At 38.8% G+C, this 14,375-nt stretch overlaps 1 long non-coding RNA gene across 2 annotated transcripts in view; it reads left to right on the top strand.

Moving 5' to 3' along the window:
* Nucleotides 1-4,143: 4,143 nt before the first annotated feature.
* Nucleotides 4,144-14,375, top strand: part of LOC103279390 (uncharacterized) — a 106,830-nt gene continuing 96,598 nt past the window's right edge. For both annotated transcript variants that reach the window (XR_506747.3, XR_010005157.1), the window contains exon 1: nucleotides 4,144-4,270. This is a non-coding gene — a long non-coding RNA (uncharacterized LOC103279390). The remainder of the gene's footprint in view (nucleotides 4,271-14,375) is intronic.

Below are 14,375 nucleotides of genomic sequence, written 5' to 3' on the forward strand. Positions count from 1 at the left end.
GTAATCCAATAACCGAAACACTCACTTTGACAAGCAAAGTGAGGGGAGATGACAAGGTCCTTTAGTCCATGAAACTTGAGCGAGTCTAGAAAATAACTTGATACTTGGAACAAGGCTTGAACGTGGAACAAAGGTAACTAAGAACAAGAACAAGGTCCGTGGAATAACTTGATAAATCCGTGGAACAAGGCAAGGATTGATCCTGGGAAACTAGGCAAAGTCCGTAGATAAACAAGGCTGGGAAGCAAGGCGAAGGCTGGATAGCAAGGCAAGGCTTGAGCAGGAGCGAGGCTTGAACCGGAGCGCGCTGTCCAGACACAACTCGCTCCGTAGGCTGACGAATTGACTCCGCGAAGTTACTTCGCGGGTAAATCACCTATATAGAGACTAACTTTTCCCGCCGAAGCAGTTCTCTGGGAACCAGAAACGAAAGCTAATCTTTGAGACCAGATGTTTGACTCCTTAAGGATTCTCACGAAAAAGGAGACTTAATTGGCAGAATTCTTGGCTGCTATCCTCGCACTCCTGCGCGAAGCAGCTTCCAAACCTCTCTGTTGTTTACAAAACTCCCGGCGCAAGAACACGGGAGAAGTAGGCTCTGGGCTTGTTTGACATACTTCTGGGAGACAACTTTCTTGCAGGTGCAAGGTTCCCAGATCTGCCTGGGAAAGATCTGGCTGAGAGGAATCCAGTTCAGACTGGGAAGGTAAAAAACCCAAGTTTTCATCTTCATCAGGAATTACCATGTCCTGAGCAGGACTACAAGGCCCATGGGTCATCACATCTATCCCTTCTGAAAATTTTACATAATTAAAACCTAAAATGTGTTCCACCATATCTATTTAAATACTAAATTCCACATAAAACACAGTTGTATAACTGGACTTTGACTTGGAAGCGCCAGACTTGTCTGATAAGGCCCATTTCAATTCAAACTCCAGACTTCATTTGAAGTCAATGCACAGCCTTAATTATTACAAATCATTTGTTATTCATGTCGGATGTTGTTTTTATCTCAGTGTTACAGAGACTTATTTCATTTCCCATTATACTCATCTTTAGAATTGCTGTTTCATAATGGTCTCTCTAGTAAGGGTGAAACATTAAAAAAAAAGCAATTGGCAGTTATCAACTTTCCAAACTGAAATAAATTGCAAACATTTAAAATGGTGACCATTAGAGCTATTAGAACATTGATCCTCACCCCACCCACCCGGCCCCCCCATGCACACCATCAGTTTTCCAAAACCCTGTAGTAATATCATCTGTACAAATTGTTTCTTGGGGAAGAAACCACATTTATGCAAATGTAATATATCTTTTCTGGCCTCTTGATTTCTTATCTGATTACATTATTCACTAGCTTCAAACCATATGTAACTGAGAATGGCAACAAGGAGATAGCAATCTCAGGGTGAAATAGCTGGTCTGAAGCAAGCCTGCCAGTGAATTAATAAACATTTGTGATAAGGAAAGGGGTAAAGATGGCCACTGTTGCTGCACTGTAACACGCTCCATTTCCTTTGATTCCCAAACTGCTTGAACAAAAGTTTCACCTTATGTTATTGAATCATATTTTTTTTGTTTGGGTGGGAGGGCTTACATTGTGAAGTTATGTGAGAGGGGTCCCCCCTCTGTTTTGAGTAAGGGAATAAGATGTGAACATTTCTGCATCAAAGTGAATGTTATCTCCTTTAAACATTTTGTAAGTAATTTGAGTAAAGCTGCATTTTAATGAATATCAACCAGAATTAATTTGACAACACTTTACTGGATGGAGTAGTATGTGTTGCAGAAAGAGGAAGCATTATCAGCCCTTATTATCTCTTCCCAATCACTCTTTGGGTCTTCCTTCTAAACCTTCCCTCTCTTCATTTACATCTTTTGCAATCTTTAGCCACAACATATCACCCCTCTTCCTCAGTTCATTTTCTCTTTTACATTCAAATAAAGATGGCTTCATCTTTATCCTTTCTTCATCTTCTTTCATTTTCTTTAGTCTCCATTCCATGATCTTTCTTCTTTCCATCTCTCACATTTAACCCTGTGTAATATTTTCTCCCTGTCATTCACAATCTATATCTCCCTATCCATCAATCACCAGCCCTCAGAACCATCACATGTATTGACTATGTTCATGCATATGGAATGTAATGTGTTAATATCTGTATGGGAATCTGCATTTGAATAAATGTTTTAAAATGCTTTTCATTCCATTTGATATGTGAGTTAACCTGGGAGTTGAAGATCTTCCGGCATTTCCATTCCATTTCTTGCATTGCAACCTTTTTATGTGACCATCCTCTCTCCTGCCCATTTTTTGCTCTCAACACGGGCTTATCATCATCATCATCATCATCATCATCATCATCATCATCATCATCATCATCATCACCATCATCATCATCATCTTTATTTATACCCTGCCTTTCTCCCTATGGGGACTCTTCATGGTTACCTTCTTCCTTGAAATAAGCAAGAGTATATGCTGAACTATTTTCTGTATCAGTTTTGGGATATTTGCAGAATAGTGGAAATTTGTACATTTTCTGCAAAAGCAGAAAAGTGTTTCTTACACACTGAGATAGAACGCCAAATAGAGAAAATAAAGCAATTTCTACATATGGCATAAAATCAAGTTGTAATTATAATTTAACATTTTTTTCTTTTATTGTTTTACTGTTCCAGTATTCATAGTTTGAAAATTATTCTACCAAAGACTCACAATTTCCTTGTACAGAAAGAGTAGCATTTTCTTGAACAAAACAAAAAATATTTTTGCATTACAGTAGAGTCTCACTTATCCAACACTCACTTATCCAATGTTCTGGATTATCCAATGCATTTTTGTAGTCAATGTTTTCAATACAGCATGATATTTTGGTGCTAAATTCATAAATACAGTAATTCCTACATAGCATTACTGCATATTGAACTACCTTTTCTGTCAAATTTGTTGTATAACATGATGTTTTGGTGCTTAATTTGTAAAATCATCACATAATTAGATGTTTAATAGGCTTTTCCTTAATGCCTCCTTATTATCCAACATATTCGCTTATCCAACATTCTGCCGGCCCGTTTATGTTGGATAAGTGAGACTCTATTGTATATGCTGAATAATAGCACTTGTGTGTTGTAAAAGGCCATTTTAAGTGCAACAAACAAAAAAACCCCCACCAAACATGCATGTTTCATGTAAACTATATCCAAAACTTCAAATATTCCTATCCATCCAGGTTGCCATTCCAATGCCTAAGCAAGCCACTTCAGCAAAGTGTGATTTTTGAATGCCTATGTGGTTTGAGGTCAGTATGTAAAAATGTGCTGGGCACATGGTATAAGCCCTGACATGCGAAGAGGGAGCAGACAAGCCTGATTTAAAAGAGATTTCCCTCTTTCATGATCTCCTTTTCAATTCTTGCAATCCCAGGGTGAGTGACCAAGGTATTTAGATTGCCCTCAGAGTTAGGTGTTTGCCCATTAATGGTCCGGGAAAGTAGTCATGGGTTGATACTTGTATCTCAGACTCCATCAACATCAAGTAGCTCCATCCCAGGAAATAAATAAATGGGATGTTGGCCTGCATAAATAGGAGTATAGATCCAGGGAAGTCATGCTACTCCTCTATTCTGCCTTGATCAGACCACACCTGGAGTAATGTGTCTAATTCTGGACACTGCAATTGAAGGGAGATGTTGACAAGCTGGAATGTGTCCAGAGAAGGGCAAATAAAATGATAAAGGGTCTGAAGAACAAGTTTAAAGAGCTGGGCATGTTTAGCCTGCAGAAGAGAAGGCTGAGAGGAGACCTGATAGCAATGTATAAATATTTGAGGGGAAGTCATAGGGAGGAGGGAGCAAGCTTGTTTTCAGATGCACTGGAAACTAGAATGCAAACAATGGTTTCAAACTACAGGACAGGAGATTCCACCTGAACATTAGGAAGAACTTCCTCACTGTGAGAGCTGTTCAGCAATGAGTTGTAGACTACTCTTCTGCTTCTGAGGAGGAGATAGAACAGAAAGCTGAAGAGGCAAAGGCAAAAAGAAGAAAGGAGAAGGTTAGCTAGAATCACAGCAAAAATGCTGAGCAATCAGACTTCATCCTAATAACATCTGTGCTGGGAGCTCAGGGCTATAAATTAGCAGCAAAGCCAGTAGTCATGCTGGCAGCAACCAACCAACTTAGTGTGTTTGTGTTCTGGTCTCTGTGCTACAGCACTGGCTTTGCAAAAGACTTCTTGCCACAAACTCTTGTTCCTGTATACTGTAAGTCATTGTTGCCAAACACATTTGTTTCCTGTCTGCTGTAAGATCTTGCATTGCTTTTGAACTTTACCTTCTGTTTCCTTTACTGCTGTTTGCATTATTATTATTTCACTGAAGTAAAGTTTTTTATTACTTTTGCTCATGTTGTAAGGCTGTTTCTGGAGCAAAAAGTATACAGTGGAACTCTCTGCCCCGGACTGTGGTGGTGGCTCCTTCTTTGGAGGCTTTTAAACAGAGGTTGGATGGCTATCTATCGGGGTGCTTTGAATATGATTTTCCTGCTTCTTGGCAGGGGGTTGGACTGGATGGTCCATGAGGTCTCTTCCAACTCTATGATTCTATGAAATAAATATTTTATCTAATCTATTTTGTCTGTCCCCTATTTCATGGTTGATATTCAATGTATTTCAAATACTCAGGAAAGGTTTTTTTTTAAATCTGGATTTCAAACATTTATATTTTTTCTCAAACCTATAGGGATTACAAGCAGCAATGTTCCAAGAAGGCATTGGAATAACAATCAGATTGGTATCTTGCAAGTTCAGATGAGAAGAGACATTATTATTGAATATTTTGGGTTTAGCTTTTTATAGTTCTGCTGTAATTTAGCAGCACCTTTTGTATGGAGAACAATAGGCTTGGTTCCTGGACCCCCACCACCTCATGGATACCAAAAACTTGAGGATGTTCAAGTCTCACTATATACAATGGTGTAGTAAAATATAATCTCTTTTATAACATTGAAAAATAAAAGTTTGCTTTTTGGATTTCCCCCACCCTCTGCCCCAGGAATATCTTCCATAGCAGATATTGAGATCTAGGGATGTAAAATCCATACCTACAGATATTGACTTTACTAATGTATGAATAAAACAAATATTGGTAAGCAGGAACCATATGGCTTAAACAATTAGCACAGTCATTTCAATGTTGAGTTCATCAGATTATTTACCTGCTGACCCATGTGAGTTATTAAGTTACTATGGCAACTTAAGAGTTGTTCATTCAATCCTCAATGACAATCATAATCACAAGAACATTGAGAGTCACAAGAAAACCAAACAATTTAAAAAGTTTAATCAGAATTTAAGCTGGCAGAGGGACAAATATTTTAATAAAAACCTATACAGGAAGCTACTTGGTGTTTTGGAACACATACCAGACCAGGGACACTAGTCAACGTCAAAATTGTTATGATGTAACATGAAGGAAAACCTCTTCATATCAAGTCAGATAACTGATCCATTTAATACAATATTTTCTACTATGATAATCATAGACCATGTAGCTCTCCACGATTTCATACGGAGGACTGCCAAATCACTTGGGTCCCAGTCTCCTTAAACAATTTCACAGATTTGAATCAGCTTTCTCTTAAAGCAAGATTAGCTGACCTTTAATGTTTGCTGTAAGGCACATTCACTGCTAGAAGTGTGCAGTGTCAATTCTGACACGTCAAAAGTCACATTACCAAGGATGGGCTTACTAGATAGCCATCATTTTTGCAATATCTTAGAATTGCTGATAAGGCAACTGTTTAGAAAAAGCACCAGTGTAGTTTACCAGAAATCTTCTCGTACTTTTGACAAATCATATCTAAGGAAAGGGATATGACAGTGATTTGCTTGTCTCTCTGCAGGTTTGTTTGTATTCCATATTGATATGTCCAAAGCATGTGTAAAATTTGTCAAATTAAATGTAACTGCTATAGTACTTCCAACTAATTTGCATGCATTATTTGCTGGTTTTACTCTCAAAGTTTTAGCTTTCTATATCATCTACTGACTTAATTGTTCTATGCATTACCTTATGTATATGAATGTTAAAATTTGAGAACTTAACTATGTACTTAAAACAGAAGCAATGAAATCAATTTCTGGATAATAGATTTGATTTTGTGGTATGGCTACTACACATGACTGCAGTTCCTTTATGAGCTCACTTTTATTTCCAGATTAAACATTAATGAGAGCTGGTGTATAGGGATTAAGGACCCATTTACACTGACACACCTGGGCTAATGCATTTTAACCTGGGGTAAACTGCTTAATCTCTTTCGCTCCTGGATTTAAAAAATACCTGCAAAGGAATACCTTCAAAGCCTCCTTAACTGTTCTAGGAAACTCTCAGTTGTTTTCTTTGTCTGTAGTGATTATGTGACAGAGCTTGATGCCATATTTTGGCCAGTGTGGAAGGGCTCTAAAACACCAAGCTATGAACCTGAAAGCCCTTGGTTGAAATACCGTTTCTCCTATGAACATATATTTTGGCCTTAAGAAAACTTCTCTCTCCTTCCTGCTCCTTTAACCTGCTCTGCAATATGAGATTGATAATCAGACCTTGGAAAAGGATTTTGGGCCACACTCCAATTCTCAAAACTCCTAAGCCTACCTGGCAACCATCCATTTTGGAAATTATAGTCGAATAAGCCAATTCTCCATGTTCAGATGATAATATTGGTTTAACTTGCTTAACATGGTTCCTATAAGGATTACAGTTGAATAATACATGTGAAGCACTTTGTAAAAAAAAAAAAGCCTCAGCAATATCGGTGTGAGAATAAACAGTATTACTAAAACGAATGTGCGGCTGTGAAAACTGAGTGTTTCAAAATCCCAAACTAATAGGTGTGATGTGAAAAGGAGGATTTAAGGAGTTCAAAGCAAAAATGACAGTTTCCACTTTGCATTTTTAAAATCCACCCTTCTAAAGCAAATAGAATGAACAAGGATTTTCAGGATAAATATTGTTAATTTTGATTCAAAGGGATTTGCTACTCTTGCATATTCTATATGCATGAGCTATGGAGAGAAGGAAAGAAAAATGTCAAGGCTAGAAGCAACTAATATGAAGAATGCATGCAGTGATTTCAGAACTGTCTACATAGAAGATTGGTTACATATAAAATCATATTAAAAGTTGACCGGAGCTTTGAAAAATTACTTGGGGGGTAATTTCACATGGCTGGAGGAATCTATGTTCAACAGTCCCCAAAAGTAACTTTGTCAACTCTGAAGTAGATCCACTGAAATCTACAGGATTTATATTTCTCATGGCAATTTAAGTGCAATTGAATTTGTAAATCCATTGCTGTTGTGGTGATGGTTGTTTCCCCGCGGGCTGGTAGTTCATTACTTAAAAATAAGTTTTCTAAAGGTGAAACCATTGCTGTCATCTTCACATTTATAGTATCTCCCTCTGAGTGTAGGGGGTAGCAGTCTTCCCTCCCCAAGTGTTTATTTATTGAATACAGTAGAGTCTCACTTATCCAACATAAACGGGCTGACAGAATGTTGGATAAGTGAATATGTTGGATAATAAGGAGGGATTAAGGAAAAGCCTATTAAACATCAAGTTAGATTATGATTTTACAAATGAAGCACCAAAACATCATGTTAGACAACAAATTTGACAGAAAAAGTAGTTCAGTGCTCAGTAATGCTATGTAGTAATTACTGTATTTACGAATTTAGCACCAAAATATCACGATGTATTGAAAACATTGACTCCAAAATTGCGTTGGATAATCCAGAACGTTGGATAAGTGAATGTTGGATAAGTGAGACTCTACTGTATTTAAATAAGGCTGTGGTTAGTGACATTAACATTCTGGAGAGATGCTTGGGAAAGGATCTATAATTCAGGGTAGCAATTCTATGAATTTTGTAATGTCTATGTTTTGTGTGAGTGCAGGCACTAAAATACTATCTATAGATTATGGAGCAATGGAGGGAGAGAGAAATGCTTCTGAGGCAGGTTTGGAAATGAATAAAACCAATAATGATGGACTAATTCAATAAGTTGTATGTTATCATGATAAGCTCACCTCATCACTAGTTGCCATTTTTTTTGTTCAGTGCCCCTTTCATCTTTTTTTCTGACTGAGAGTTTTAAAAAAGTGTATAATTTTTTCTCGATTAGTCCTGTGTGGGGCAAAAAAAACCCCTTTCTTTTCTAGTGTTGTTCGGTTAAGATATTATCACGTCTTCTCAGCCAACCACAAAAACAGGTAAAGTGATCATCTTTAATTTATGCTTTGATAATGATCTGTAGTTTTTACTCAGCATACCTTTTTAGGAGATAAAACAGCTGTAGGTGCAGGTGGCCAGTCACCATCTTACTGCAACTAATGTCCATTTTATCTCTTAGTCACTTTTTTATATGTTTTTCCTTAACATTTCCTAAGGAAGGTGTGTTTATGTATATGTGTGCATTTTCCCTGAGAGGAAAGGAGGGTAAACACTTACCTGATGAATTAGTGCTTTAATGCTTTTTGGGACATTAATGACACCACCAAGAGGATATGAAACTGGCTGTAAAAGAACAGATTGATTGGTGTCATTAACTGCAACCCTCTTCTTATGAGAGCAAAATGTGCAATAAAAATGATAGAGGGAAAATTCAATGTATGTGCAGCATTATGTTAGCTGTTGCTTTTTGCATGTGGAGAGGAGAGATTCTCACTACTCATGTACATCCAAGAAAAAGTGGTCTTTCACTGATAAGACAGCAAGAATGTTTAATTTATTGTTGTTTTTATGGCATTTAATGTTTGCATTTTATGTTGTGAGCCACCCTGAGTCCCCTTCTGGAGATGGGGTGGGATAGAAATAAAGTTTTACTTACTTATGTACAAAGAGGTAAGGTAAAGGTTTTCCCCTGACGATAAGTCCAGTCGTGACCGACTCTGGGGGTTGGTGCTCATCTCCATTTCTAAGCCGAAGAGCCAGCGTTGTCCATAGACACCTCCATGACTGCATGGAGCGCCGTTACCTCCCCGCCGGAGCGGTACCTATTGATCTACTCACATTTGCATGTTTTCGAACTGCTAGGTTGGCAGGAACTGGGGCTAACAGCAGGCGCTCATTCCGCTCCCGGGATTTGAACCTGGCACCTTTTGGTCCGCAAGTTCAGCAGCTCAGCGCTTTAACGCACTGTGCCACCAGGGGCCCCTTATGTACAAAGAAGGTTCTTTAAAAAAACTAATATTTAATATTTATACTAATTTTGCATTATACTTAAATAGAAGCATCCAAAAATTATACTGTATATACAGTATACTCATTCACATGACTAGGAGCATCTACAAACACTCTCATGTTACATTTAACACACTTATGCTCAGTATAATGTCTTCACACACTAACATGATTCTTACTCCCCAATATTCAGTGTTTGCACATGCTTTGCCAAAAGACAATCTTTAAAGTCATACAGTTATATTCAGTTGTTTTATCAGGGTTTATATAAATGCACAAGAATGGATATCTTCCCCCAAACCCCAAGATAGAACAAAAGAGAGTCTCTTTTTTTTGTGGAGGCTCTATAAAGGACCTTCAGGAAAATCAGTGTTCGTAATTATGAGGAGAGCCTCTACCTAGAAGGGATTTTCTCTGCTATGGGCATATTATTTTTTCCCAGCTGAGACTAGTATCTTGCAATCTCCACTTGTTCAGTTAGCCCTAAAGAAAACAGCTTAATATGACATCATTTATATCCAATGTTTGTGCAGGAATTTCTGGGTGATAGCCCAGTATCCCTTTGCCCATCCAAGGGTGCATCATGCAGAAGAACATATGACATAGGTCTATAATGTTTGGATTGTTGTTGTGGTGCAACAAACAGTTAAAATAAGTATCAACAGGGCACTAAATAGATGAGTGAGGGAACAAATAACAGGGATGGAAAGGAGATACAGCTACATCTTTGGAAAAGAAGAACGGATAGGATACATGAAACAGAGGAAGACTTTCCAGAATCTGCATGGGCTAGGACTGTGACACCAAATTCCACATACAAAAGCTGATTGTGTCAGTAAACCAATAACACCATTGGTGAAACACCAGCATTTTGCATTGTTTTTGAGGGCATAACTGTCATTTGGTGTACAGGGCAGATCACATCATGCACATAGCTCTTTCAACAATTCATTACTATATGTTTCTGCCCCCTTCCTCATGACAGGGCTAGACCGATAAGGGAAAAAGTATTTTCATGTTTTGTCTGGGATTGTTGTAGTAGAAATCTATGGAGAGAGAGCCATTTTAATCTGCCAGTGCTAAGCCTTTCTAATGCCACAAAGGATAGGTAAAAATGTTATATATACTAGAATTTTCCATTGCAAAGGGGAAAACCATGTACTATCCAATGGACTGAATCAAGCATTCCTAATTTGAAGTTTTCTTGTCCTACCTTTCCATTAAACTATCTGAGCTAGCTTTAAAAAAAATCTAAAAAAAAATACAGAGGATAAAAACACAACATACATGTTTTAGAAAAGATAAAAATAGCATCTAACGGCTCAAGAATATCCCAAAGAAAGCCCTAGGGGAAAAAAACTACATTTATGACATCCATCTTGTGGGAAGAAAATGATCTGAATGTGCAATTTACCCAAATCAAAAAAACCCAAAGTAAATCAATATTGACCAATTTGGACTACCTCCAGATTTTATCAGATTCACTCAGTTCAGTAATGGAGTGAATGGCATGGCCTTCATCAATTTAGAAAGGTCTAGAGATCCAACTGATAAAAACAAGGAGGGGGAAGCCAAACAGTGTGTCTGTCAGAATGATGAGGAGTAGCAGAGTGATGAGAAATGAAAGCAGGGGACTTAAGATTTGGTAACAGACTTGAAACCTGAACCCAAATTCCTACTATTGAGAAAGGAAACCGTAAACACTGCTTCCAAAAACTATGGTCCAACAGACCAAGACTCTGGGTGAGGTAATGATTCATGCACTGTGCAATTTGGGGACAAAATACAGTGGAGAAAACCTTAAGACAGGAGACTGACGACTTTCATACCAGTCTCCCTAGCTCCCAGGCAGAGGCGGTCCAACCATAAGGCGAAATAGGCATTTGCCTGTGGCGCCATCGTCCCGGGGGCACCATCGTCCTGGGAGGAAGGCACCACTCTCCACCTCCTTCTCTTTCGGGCCTTCCAGCGGCCGCACTGGGCCTTCCGGCCAGCGCAGACCCACCTTCGCACCACGCAAGCCCACCTTTGGGGCCTTCAGAGATTGTGAGGTCTGTAGGAACTTGGAAGCTAGGTATGTGGGGTTTATATATCTGTAGAAGGTCCAGGGTGGGAGAAAGAACTTTTCTTTGAAGCAGGTGTGAATGTTGTAATTAATCACCTTGATTAGCATTTAATGGCCCTGTGGCTTCAAGGCCTGGCTTCTTCTTGCCTGGGAGAATCTTTTTTTGGGAGGAGTTAGCTGTCCCTGATTGTTTACTGTCTGGATTTCTTCTGTTTTCAGAGTGTTGTTCTTTATTTATTGTCCTGATTTTAGAGGGGTTTTTTTTAATACTGAGGGCTATCTGGGTTATCTAAGTCCACACTGCCCTATATCCCTGTTCAATGTTTAGTGCTAAATTTGCAAATATAGTAATTCCTACATAACATTACCATGTATTGAACTGCTTTTTCTATTGATTTGTTGTAAAACATGATGTTTTGGTGCTTAATTTTTAAAATCATAATGTAATTTGATGTTTTATAGGCTTTTCCTTTATACTTCCTTATTATCCAACATTTTCGCTTATCAAACGCTTTTATTTTTCAGTGATTGGTTTGGGGGGGCGCCAAAATTCTGTTCGCCTACACTTGAAAAATACCTAGGGCCGGCTCTGCTCCCAGGAATGGGCAAGGTTATGCTTCCAATGATGTGAGAGAACACAGCTACAAATTGTTGTGTCACCATAAGTATACCACCCCTTCTTTGGTCAGCACAACATTTGCTGTATTGGCAGATAAGTCAGTGAAGGACACCAGCATAAACTCTACTTCATTCATTCATGTGTTGTGTGTGTGTGCGTAACAAAAAGTTGCAATTTGATCATACCATGCACATAGGTTTCTAAACTTATTTTCATTAACAAAGTTTTGGCAAGCTTCTACAAAGCTGGAGTGTACAGAAAAATACCATTTTGGGATACAGCCTGATGGCATACTTTACTTCTTTAGTTTACTTACTCAGAGCAATATCACCATAGTGAGCAATCAAATGGCATAAGCTATTAATAGATGTTTGCTTATATGGTCTCATCATACTTTTGTAACAGGTAACTCTATTGTGCTATAGTGAAGAATTGGAGACATATGAATTTTTCTTCTCATTAAAGCACCCTTCAATACAATAGTGAATATGTAATTAAAACCAGTATGCCATTCATCAGAAGGCGCTTGTTTATTTTCTGAACCAAACTAATTTGATTTGCATGCACAAAATGATGTTTGTTTTGAGAGATGAGTGGAGCACTTACGGAATTTTCGCCCATTGTTTGTAAGTGGACACAACAATGACACATAGGCCAGGGACACTTTGAAGAGACCATTTTCTTGTGTTTAGCAAAGAAGCAACCTTGAGAGCTGAAATATATAGAACCTAGATATTTTTTTGTTAGGGAGAAACTCCTCCTTCCCCCTCTTCAATGTGAGATCAAAAATATAGAATTGTTAAACTCATCAAAGCATAATCCTGACATTATGAATACTGGGTCTAGATCCTGGAAGAAGTCGAGAACGTAAGATACTTTGTTCTCCATGTAGCATTAGTTGTTTTACTTGTTTGCTTCACTCATCATGATACAGCTTTAAAAACTTAGATGAAAAATTATTAAAATAAAATACAAGAGTTTAGGATTGGTCAGCAGATTTGGAGAGTCTATCTTGTTCATGTTTTTCTCACTAAGGTCCAACTGTAGAAGGTAAGCTTTTTAACTCTTATTCTGTTTTTCCTGCAACTTGACTTGGTCTTGAACATTTCTGTGCATCATGTGATAAGTACTTTTAATATGTTTCAAATTTGTCTGCATAGCCAGGGGGCCAGGGCCGGCCCTAGGTAATTTTCAAATGTAAGCAAACAGAATTGTGGTGCCCCCCCCCTCCAAACCAATCACTGAAAAATAAAAGTGTGGGATAAGCAGAAATTTCTTCCCATCCTTGTTTTATATTGAGTTGAAAAACTTTGGGAGGTGTTGCCTCAAGGTCCATTCCAGAGAGCCAGTCCAGATGGAGACCATGGTCATCAAAAGCCACTGAGATCCAAGAGAGCCAACAGAGGGACACTCCCTCTGTCTAGCTCTCTGTGGAGGTCATCCACCAAGGCGACTAAAGCTGTCTCTGTTCCATAGTCAGGCCTAAAGCCGGACTGTGATGGGTCAAAATAATTGGTTTCCTCCAAGAATCCCTGGAGTTGAATGGCCACCACCTGATCCAGAACCTTTCCCAAAAAGGAGAGATTGGAAATAGGCTGATAGTTATTAAGGATGAAAGGATCTAGGGAAGATTTCTTTAAAATTGGTTTTACTACTGCCTTTTTCAGGCAAGATTGTATTATGCCCTGATTCAACGAAGCATTCACAATATTTGTGACCCAATCGGCCAGTCCCCTTGTGGCTTGTTTAATAAGCCAGGACAGGCAAGGTTCTAGAGCACAAGTGGTAGCTCTCCTAGCTCCAAGGATCTTGTCCATGTTATCAGGCTGAACAAACTGAAATGAATCCATCAAACTAGGACAGCCAGGTGCCTTAGGTACATCTATTGGAACGGTCACAATGATGACGGATAGATCTGAGTGGCTTTGTCTGCAAAATGATAGGAGAAATTGCTACATCAAACTGTCGAATGGTTGGAGGTCCCATCCTGCGAATCAGGGTGAAGGAGTCCCCTGACCACTGGAAACAGCTCAGCCTCTCTATTAATTGCAAATGCAATGGAGGCAGATGAATGGACGTTCTTGTCTGCCTTCATTGCCGTGGAGTAGGCCCCAAAAAAGGCTCTAGTCTGTGTTCGGTCAGATTTGTCCCGAGTTCTCCACCAGTGGCAATCTAGTTTCCATCTTGCTTGCTTCATTGCCACTAGCTCCCTAGTAAACCAAGGAGCCAAGCTAGCTCTGCTAAGCATGAGGGGACATTCAGGAGCAATCGTGTCCACCGCCCTAATCATCTCAACTTCTATAACATAAAAAGATATTATCCCAAAGCTGCTGTGTTACAGTTGCTGCCAGAACTCTTCCACATAGCTCTCAGCAATAGACTTGACCTCCCTGCTTCTAAATCACTGCAGAACATAATACTACGTGTCAGCTTATTGTGAGA

Source organism: Anolis carolinensis, chromosome 4 (genome assembly GCF_035594765.1).
Source record: "Anolis carolinensis isolate JA03-04 chromosome 4, rAnoCar3.1.pri, whole genome shotgun sequence".
Taxonomy (NCBI): domain Eukaryota; kingdom Metazoa; phylum Chordata; class Lepidosauria; order Squamata; family Dactyloidae; genus Anolis; species Anolis carolinensis.